The sequence below is a fragment of the Maylandia zebra genome, linkage group LG6, assembly GCF_041146795.1.
Source record: "Maylandia zebra isolate NMK-2024a linkage group LG6, Mzebra_GT3a, whole genome shotgun sequence".
NCBI classification, from domain to species: Eukaryota; Metazoa; Chordata; class Actinopteri; order Cichliformes; family Cichlidae; genus Maylandia; species Maylandia zebra.
In genome coordinates, this window is record NC_135172.1 from 19811406 (window position 1) to 19821613 (window position 10208).

A 10208-nucleotide genomic window follows, 5' to 3' on the forward strand; every position below is an offset into this window, starting at 1 on the left:
TGCCTGTCACTGAACAAGTCTCTGCAGAACTGTGTTCGCAGCAGCCGTTGCGATGAGTCGTCCAACACACATTTAACAATTCGTCTAGTCACTCTACTCTAAGTGGAGCTGTATTTCTCCATCATACACCTATTTTTTACTGCATGATATTAAACTGGAATCCTGCTGAAGAATATACAAAAGCAACAATGAGAGTGAGTGCTCTGTTAAGGTCAGGGCAGCTGCAGACACTACAGCCAAGTAGCTGCTCCTGTTACAGTGGGGCAAAAAAGTATTTAGTCAGCCACCGATTGTGCAAGTTCCCCCACCTAAAATGATGACAGAGGTCAGTAATTTGCACCAGAGGTACACTTCAACTGTGAGAGACAGAATGTGAAAAAAAAATCCATGAATCCACATGGTAGGATTTGTAAAGAATTTATTCGTAAATCAGGGTGGAAAATAAGTATTTGGTCAACAACAAAAATACAACTCAATACTTTGTAACATAACCTTTGTTGGCAATAACAGAGGTCAAACGTTTACTATAGGTCTTTACCAGGTTTGCACACACTGTAGCTGGTATTTTGGCCCATTCCTCCATGCAGATCTTCTCGAGAGCAGTGATGTTTTGGGGCTGTCGCCGAGCAACACGGACTTTCAACTCCCGCCACAGATTTTCTATGGGGTTGAGGTCTGGAGACTGGCTAGGCCACTCCAGGACTTTCAAATGCTTCTTACGGAGCCACTCCTTTGTTGCCCAGGCGGTGTGTTTTGGATCATTGTCATGTTGGAAGACCCAGCCTCGTTTCATCTTCAAAGTTCTCACTGATGGAAGGAGGTTTTGGCTCAAAATCTCACGATACATGGCCCCATTCATTCTGTCCTTAACACGGATCAGTCGTCCTGTCCCCTTGGCAGAAAAACAGCCCCATAGCATGATGTTTCCACCCCCATGCTTCACAGTAGGTATGGTGTTCTTGGGATGCAACTCAGTATTCTTCTTCCTCCAAACACGACGAGTTGAGTTTATACCAAAAAGTTCTACTTTGGTTTCATCTGACCACATGACATTCTCCCAATCCTCTGCTGTATCATCCATGTGCTCTCTGGCAAACTTCAGACGGGCCTGGACATGCACTGGCTTCAGCAGCGGAACACGTCTGGCACTGCGGGATTTGATTCCCTGCCGTTGTAGTGTGTTACTGATGGTGACCTTTGTTACTTTGGTCCCAGCTCTCTGCAGGTCATTCACCAGGTCCCCCCGTGTGGTTCTGAGATCTTTGCTCACCGTTCTCATGATCATTTTGACCCCACGGGATGAGACCTTGCGTGGAGCCCCAGATCGAGGGAGATTATCAGTGGTCTTGTATGTCTTCCATTTTCTGATGATTGCTCCCACAGTTGATTTTTTCACACCAAGCTGCTTGCCTATTGTAGATTCACTCTTCTCAGTCTGGTGCAGGTCTACAATACTTTTCCTGGTGTCCTTCGAAAGCTCTTTGGTCTTGGCCATGGCGGCGTTTGGAGTCTGACTGTTTGAGGCTGTGGACAGGTGTCTTTTATACAGATGATGAGTTCAAACAGGTGCCATTCATACAGGTAACGAGTGGGGGACAGAAAAGCTTCTTACAGAAGACGTTACAGGTCTGTGAGAGCCAGAGATTTTCCATGTTTGAGGTGACCAAATACTTATTTTCCACCCTAATTTACGAATAAATTCTTTACAAATCCTACCATGTGGATTCATGGATTTTTTTTTCACATTCTGTCTCTCACAGTTGAAGTGTACCTCTGGTGCAAATTACTGACCTCTGTCATCATTTTAGGTGGGGGAACTTGCACAATCGGTGGCTGACTAAATACTTTTTTGCCCCACTGTATACTTTTCCTTGGAGGAGGCATGCATAACTGGTGGGAGTGCAGTCCACAGACAAACAGACACACAGACGCCAATACAGAGCCTTGCATTGGCCCTTTGACGATGATATTAACATTGCACTGACCCAAGAGAACTTGTGCATACTCCCAGACATAGAAATTAAAAAATACTGGAAACGTCTCATTTGTACTTTACCTTTGGCCTCAATCTTTTTATTTTAAGAGTTGTCAAAGAATGCCTGACCTTGACCTTCGCTATTTACACTTGAAGCATTTTACACAGTGTCACATTTTCTAGATTCTTCTTTTGTGCTTTGAATGTGGAACCACAAAACATTTAAAGGAACTAATTTAGGAGTTTATGTGTGTACCATGCTGCATTTCACTCAAAGGACAGGACAGTGGGGAAAGCACAGTGAAAACACTTTGTGGAGAAAGCAGAAATAATAGCTTAGAACTACTGTGAATTGACGTATCCTTGGGCAAGATGCTGAACCCTGAGCTGCCTCCAATGCATTCATCAGAGTGGAAGTGAGAGTGTGTATAAGGTAAAAGCGCTGTATGAATGTGTGTGATTGGGTGAATGACACGAGTTACTAGCCCGTCACTAAAAATGTGGTGTCACAGTGGGTCAGTTTTTTGCAGTCTGTATCTGTATTGCCTTTACTCTGCCTGGTTACTAGTTTTTTAGCAATTTGATCAATGGCAGCTGAACGTAGTTCATGAACTTGGCATGATAATTGATTCACAGAATTATTCATGGGAGATTTTGTATATATGTAAAACATATGAGATTGTTAACTTGGATATATATTAAAGAGTTTTGATTCATTTCACACTACTTTCTGTGCTGTATTCAGCTGCTGTACATTACAGCTCAGCCTGCATAGATAAACCCTGTACACTAGTCCCCTGGTATGACCATCCCTGCCCATGTCCTTTTCAATATTAAGGAATGATGAGGATACTATATCACATTGTTCAGCAGTCACTTCTTCAAGCATAGCTGTCATGAATCTTGAATGATGTAAGCATCTTTAGACACAATCAATAGTGTAACTGCTGGGAGGCGGGGACAGTCACACTCAGACATGATACAGTTCAAATTCAGCTAATCTGAAAGTGGCCATGCTAGCCTCTGTCTAAGGCTATAATTAGGTTAAGACCTATATGGTGACTGTTAGCATGTTCACATTGCCGATGTTGACATACCAATGCTCCAAAGGTCACGTTTGCGATATTCATTATCTTAGTTTAGCTTGTTGCCATGGTAACATATGTTAACTGATGCAGAAAACAAAGGTGAGGGCATGTATTAAGTTTTCCTGGCATTTACAAACCAAAGCGTTCTACAAATGTTAAACATGACTGATCAAAGTTATTATGGCTAATTTAGACTAGCTGGACTTTCAGGGATTCCAAACCCTGCATTAAATTTCTACAGGTGCAAAGAAGTAGAAGTAGAAACCAACACTGTGAGCCTGTCTGACTGAATGGAGGAAAAATAGAGTGTTATCTGGACCAAATCTGATATCTTCCGATCTGTGGACCAACAAAATTTACTCCAAAACAATGAAGGCAAGAGATGCAACCATTTTCATGTCCAAAACTTAATGTAGCTGACCTACGATTCCCCCAAAAAGCCTACAACATAATGCTTCCTCTCTGGTTGTCCTCTCCGGGCTGGTTTTTAAACATTCCTCTTCGGGCTTAGAGCAGTTGGCAGGGCTGCTGTGATCAGTAGGGCCTGCTGACAGATGGACATTCATCCACCTGCTGGTATCGCCTCCGGCATCAGCTTCACATTCCTCAGGCGGTGTCAAACTGTCAGAAACACACTGTGACTTTATTACATCTCTGTTTCTCATCAGTAACACACGGTTTAAAGTGAACTTGGGTCACATGACAGATCCTAAAAAGTCGAAACTTTGTTTTGCTTTTATGTTGTGAAGTGAGTCAAGCTTTTAGTTCTTCTATATCGAAGCATTCAAATGGAAAAACTAGACTCTTTTAAAATCTATGCAGACCTGCAGACTATAATCCGCATATTACATTGACAGACACTAATGTTTAATTTATGTTGTTGTGGTTGTGCGCATTTGTGGAGGTATTTGCCTACAGGGAGCCTAAAAAAGGGGCTTTCAACTGCCACAAACATGCTCAGTCTGTAAAAAAACTTACTGCGTGTCGCTTGTGCATCTGTCAAATGCTGACATTTTGAGTGGGCCAGAACAGAAAAGGAAGAAAAGCTGAAAAGAAAACAAAACTCCAACACAGATTAAAAACATTAAAAGACAGCATGAAAAGTATGTTATAATCAGTGTTGGGTAAGTTACTTTAAATTAGTAACTTAGTTACATTACTAGTAACTAGTAATCTAGTATCATAAGTAACTCAGTTACTTCAAGTTACTCGTTACTTTCAAAGTAACTAGTTACTAGGGAAAGTAACTTTGGTTTTATTCATAATTTTCTTGTTAATGTGTTGCCTCCATAACTTTGCCAGTCTTTTGACTAGAGACCAGCCCGCCATTATAGGGAAAAATCATAAAGCCTTTGAATGAAAACAAACGCTGTTGTGACAGTGATGTACACTGTTTTGATGGTATACAATCGTTTGTTGTAAGACTCAGATAATTATTTTTTAAAAGCTGGACATTTTAAATGAGAATAAGAGAGAAACGTATTTCCTTGTGCCCCCCTCTCCCTGTTAATGCCCTACCTGGCCCCCTGGCAACACTTTGCTAGACCCGCCCCTGCACAGTTACCAGCTGTCAGCTATGTAAAAAAGGATCCTGGTGTTATTTGTCTCTCAGAAACAGTTCATAACTTCCCTTCAACTCATTCATGTTACCTAAAAGGTAAACCTGTTTCTCCATCACCTGTTCAGCTCTGATGATTCAGTAAGGACATCTCCTGGTTTCATCTTCATGTTTCCCTCTCACCAGATAACCAAACAGATATCATGACCAGCAGCTTTTACAGCTGTGGCTCCTGCAAACATCAGCTGATACTAGATATTAATATTAAATAAATTCTAACAACAGCTGATCAAGCTTAAACGTGCTGCTGTTGTTTAGCGCGACATCCGCTGTGTTTCTTTTCACCTCAATACGAAACGCGTGATATTTTCTCTGAATACGAGACGATTCCGTTTTTTGGCAACTCTAATAATTAACCTTATGAACAAAATAAAGTTCAACATCATTAACATCATAGCACCCACCCAGCTGTATAGAAACTCCATCATGCTAGCTAGTACGCAGTACGAAAAAGTCAGAATAACGAAAATAAACTCCACCTAAACTTGGGTTATATCTGACACAGATAGACTGCAGGTCATAACTTCTTACCTGAAGTTCAGTTCACACTCGGACCAGCGGCTGCCTCGGGTCTCTCTTCCTTGTGCGTCCCCTTTCTCTCATCCACCTGCTGGCCTCCACCACTTGCTAATGTTACTGAATCTGTGGAAGCTCCGCGATAGCCACCACACGAAGTAACGAGTAACGACCCTATCTAAATCCCAGTAACGACTAACGCGTTCCTGATTTTGGCATAATAACTAGTTACCGTGCTCGTTACCACAATAATGACGTAGTTACTGTAACGCGTTATTAAGTAACGCGTTACAGTCCCAACACTGGTTATAATTCAATCTTCTTCATGACAGGCCACAAGCAAGAGTAGAGACCGGCTATAGTACAGACTTCTGACACCTGCCCCATCTAAGACAGACACTTTCTTTCAACACGCTGCCAACACTCGACTACCACTGAACCATAATTTCACTATAATGGATACACACCACAAACTTGATGTGTAGCGACCAGAGATGGGCAGTAACGCGTTACTTGTAACGCGTTACTGTAATCTGATTACATTTTTCAAGTAACGAGTAAAGTAAGGGATTACTATTGCAAAATCGGTAATTAGATTACCGTTACTTTCCCGTAGGAACGCTGCGTTACTGCGTTACTAAAACCGTGATTTTTTTTGCGAGAATGTCTCATGACAGTGACGTAAGCAAGTGCGACGTTGGTGACAGCAGCTGTGTGCAGATCAACAATGGATAATATATCGAGTGCGGGAGAGAGTATGAGCGTGCAGCGTTTAAAGTGTGGAAGTACTGACCTTACTTTGAGTTTGATTCCATAAAAAGTGACAAAAACATTAGCGTCCATCGTGCGTGGGAAGAAAACTTCTTTTTACAGCGAAAAAAACCCCTAAACTTCCGAGCAAGCACCGAGTAGCTACGACGTGATGGGAAATTCACAGAGACACTCGCGCGGATTCTTCAACTGACCGCAGCACACCTACACCAGGGTAACCCTCCGCCTACCCTGCTCCTGCTTTACAGGTGAAAATAGAGCAAAAGGACCGCTGAGTCTTTGACTTTATTTATTTTCTGCTGTGTTTTACTTGCATCTGTTTGAAAGAGTGAGTGAAAACACAAAAAATATTTTATTTTATGTGCTGGAATGTGTAGAAAATAGGTTTAAATGTTAAACTAATTTATTCAAGTCAGAGAATGTTGCATATAATTAAATGTTTTGCTTGATGCATAAAGTTAAAAGATTAAAACTGATAAAACAAGTTAAAAAAAGAGACTTTTCCATTTGATTACATTTTGTATGATGGATTATGTAGAAAAAGTAGAATTGGGCTGAAAGATCTATCACTTTATCACCTCTTCAGGTTGTAAATCGTGTTTTTAAAAAGTAACTAAGTAACTAAGTAACTAAGTAATTAATTACTTTTGAAAATAAGTAATCAGTAAAGTAACGGGATTACTTTTTGGGGGGAGTAATCAGTAATTAGTTACTGATTACTTTTTTCAAGTAACTTGACCAACACTGGTAGCGACTACTAGCGGCACTAATTATTGACCAACTGGCAAATATGCTAGCTAGCCAGGAACCCCGCGCCTTTATAGCGCTAGTCAGCAGCAGCTCCTCGTGTCCCCAGGTGTTGTTTAAGTCACTAAAGACGTGTTCAAGAGGGAAAAAAATCATTAAGCTAATCTAAGTAAAACTGTTGGTACCACAACACTAAAAAAGCAAAACATTAACTTCTAGAGGTGAAAAAATGAAGCAAATGCAGTCGTATAGATCCTTAAATGACAACTTGAAACTCAAAAATGAACATGCTTGCAGTCTGGTAAATAAATAAAAATGGTATCTTTGTCTAATTTTTACTGTTTTTATAGCTGAACTTAGGTCACGTTTAAGTTTGGTTTAGGTCACGGGAAGCTTTAAAGGTTGAGGTAGAGTCATTAAGGTTGCACTTGCTTGTTTTTCTGCATGTACATGTGTTTTAAGCATGTATTGTGCTAGCACCCCATCAAATATCACTGAATTACAGCTGCACCCTGCTAATCAAATTAGCTAAAACTGCTAGCCACTTAGCAAACTGTCCAGCTCTACTCTGTCATCCAAAATATGATCATATCTGGCATAAATTCCAAACTGGAGGCTTCAAACCATTGATTCAAAAACCATGTTTGATGTCTGTCTTTTATAAACATATATTTAAATAGTTTCGTAGATGCTAAAAATCTACATTACTAAAAATTTCTGCTGTTTTAAGCTACCTTATGAGAGCAGCTCACCAACTTCAATAGTTCTACCATATGAGATAAATTAGTGTTTCTTATCTTACCGCATCGTATTCCTGTACTGTAGTCATTGAATGTGTGTGTATTCTTCCATGAGTAATGATATTAAGATTACTATTACTTTGACTCGCTGATTATGTTGTCTGGGTGGAGGCACTGCATTAAAAGTAACAGTGTGTTATAAAAGCCACAGAATACACAAAAGATGAAGGTGCTGCAGTTAGTCTGCAAGATGTGAACTGAAACTTTGTCTGAGGCTATTTTTATGAAAGCGTAGTGTAAGTGTCCATAGATCTCTGTGATTATGAACCTCAAAGCCACAGATTGTAATATTTTTTGTCATTATATGAGGTGATGTTGTGATTATTTACAGGTAAACTATAAATCGCCATCATGTTCCTCTGTGAGCACCGTTTCTCTTGGTTCAGGAAAGTTAACCTTAGACTAATCAATCTGTCAGGTCTGAAGCATTTTATCATCCAGGTATTTTTGTGCAAGTCTGTATAAGTCAGTAGTCCTAATAAAAACTTCACAAAAAACACACAACTTAAGGTCATGACACATGGTGTAACCTTTTCAGCTGTTAATTGTGTGGGTGAGGTATCATGAGAGTCAATGAGCAGCAATTATACAAATGGGATTTTGAATGGATGGTTATTATCAGAAGAGAAAAGTAAAGTTGATGTATTTAAATTTGTTTTGTTCGAGTAGTCACGGTTCTTGTTTAAACCAATTTTTTAATTGTTCTTTTGAAGCTTCCGTACATAATTTGAAAATTGATGTATTCAAGTAAAGATTCTGAAAATACCTTTTATAAAAATTAAAAGTCAGCTCATTATTTGGACAAAGATTTGTAAAAACTCTAAAAATGAGCCCTGCAGTGCTGTTGTCATTTGTACCTCCGGGACTTGGTTTGTTTCTGTTTAAACACTTACTAGTTAACCATAAAACACAGCAATAGATGTAGAGTTAGCATTATGTCAGTCATCCTTTCCCTCAAACAGATGGTTCTCCATAGGGATCAAAGGTCATGTCAAAGGCCACATAAACTTGGCCAAAGCAGAAGTTACAAGTGGAAAAAGCAGGTGATTGCAGAACACGTGACTGTGGGAAAGGATGCACTGTTTTCATTGCTCTGTTTCTTTTTTCTCACTCTCTCTCTTTATTTTTTTTGCAGACCAAAGGAAAAAAGAGGCCGTCGGGGAAAAGGATATTTCTATTCAAAGTGTATTCACTGATAACTGTGATACAAGCTTGGTTTTTTTTTTGTTTTTTTTGTAGCATATACAGTAATGTGGAAAAGTCTTGAGCCAGCCAATATTTCTTTGTATTTTGCGAGACAAATCGGAAACATTTTTTATTTTTAAACATGTCCAAGTATACGTGGACGTACAATATGTAATCAAATACTGAGTTTGCATAATTCTAGTGAGGTGTGAAGTTAATATTTGGTATGACAACGGAAAGCTTTCTTGTCATTTCTTAAAGTAGCCTTCAGGAATAGTTCTCCAGGCCTCTTGAAGGACATTCAAAGCTCTTCTTTGGATGTTGGCTCGGTACCAAACGACTGCGTTTGGGGACCGCTGGCATAGTGGATGAAAATCTGATGGATGTTTCTCTGAAAATGTCAGGTACTACGACTGGAGTGAAACAACAGCCAATGTCCAAAGAAAACCTTGAAAGACCTTCAGAAAGCCTGGAGAACTATTGATCAAGACCCTGCTACCAGAACGTCTGGCTTCTTGAAAGCAAAATACTTTTTAAATTGAGGTGTATCTCAAGACTTTTGGACAGTGCTGTAAGCTTTTTCAAAGTTAATTGTTCGCTTTTCGTTGTTTTAGTAATTACTGAACTTGTCTTCTGAATATGTATTGTGGCTTTTATTCATCACTGTTCAGGTCATAACCCCTTCAATAGACTGGCGCTCTGTCCAAGTGTGTACTGCACCTCTTACCCAATGGCTGACAAACACCAATCAAACCATTTTGTTTGGTTTACACTTATTGTTAACCAATCAAAAACAAACAAACAAAAATGTTAATTTAATTTAAAACATTATACATAATCCATTTGAGAGGCACACAAAAGCACTTACTACACGTTTTTGCCATATTGTAAAAAAAAAAAAAAGTGTTATAAATTTACAAGGTGAGTGTGAAGCAGAGAATATGCATTCAGATTTGCTCACTTAATAAATACACTGGCTGTAAGTGGTAATCATTTCCAAAATGGTTGTTTAAGAATCACCCGTTTCAGGCATTCAGAAATAATGTAAAAGCACTCCTAACTAATGGATCTATTAACTAATCATTTAAGCACAATTTTAAACTAAAACATGCATATTAAGGTTTTCTACATTGGTATTACTGGCCTTGATATAAATAATGTAAATAAATCCATGCATAAGTGTGTGTATATACAATGATTGGCTTGATATGGTCACTGCTACTTCACCAAACAAAGTTATTTGAATCCTGGCTCCAAAACTCTTTACTCATTTTTGGCATGTATTTGTAAAATATGAATAATATGAAAATGACAGAGGCTTGTCAGATCTGATCAAATTGTGCTTTCCTCAGTTTAAGAGGAAGTGCTTTACAGAAGCTCCATTTTGCTGTTTTACGTTCTTCCTATAACAGTGTGAAGCTTCGTGTTGCACCACTTGTTATGACGTGACTTTCGTTTGAATTTCATTTGATTTGTATTAAATAAAAACTTTTTTTCTTTGTCCAGAA

The 10208-nt window shown here is 39.2% G+C and overlaps 1 protein-coding gene across 3 annotated transcripts in view; it reads left to right on the top strand.

Annotated features, from left to right (window-relative positions):
* si:dkey-27h10.2 (uncharacterized) overlaps positions 1–10208 on the top strand; it is a 28655-nt gene extending 18447 nt beyond the window's left edge. For all 3 annotated transcript variants that reach the window (XR_013098937.1, XM_076884822.1, XM_024802657.2), the window contains one exon: positions 8651–10208. The gene's annotated coding sequence lies outside the window, so the exon portion shown is untranslated. The remainder of the gene's footprint in view (positions 1–8650) is intronic.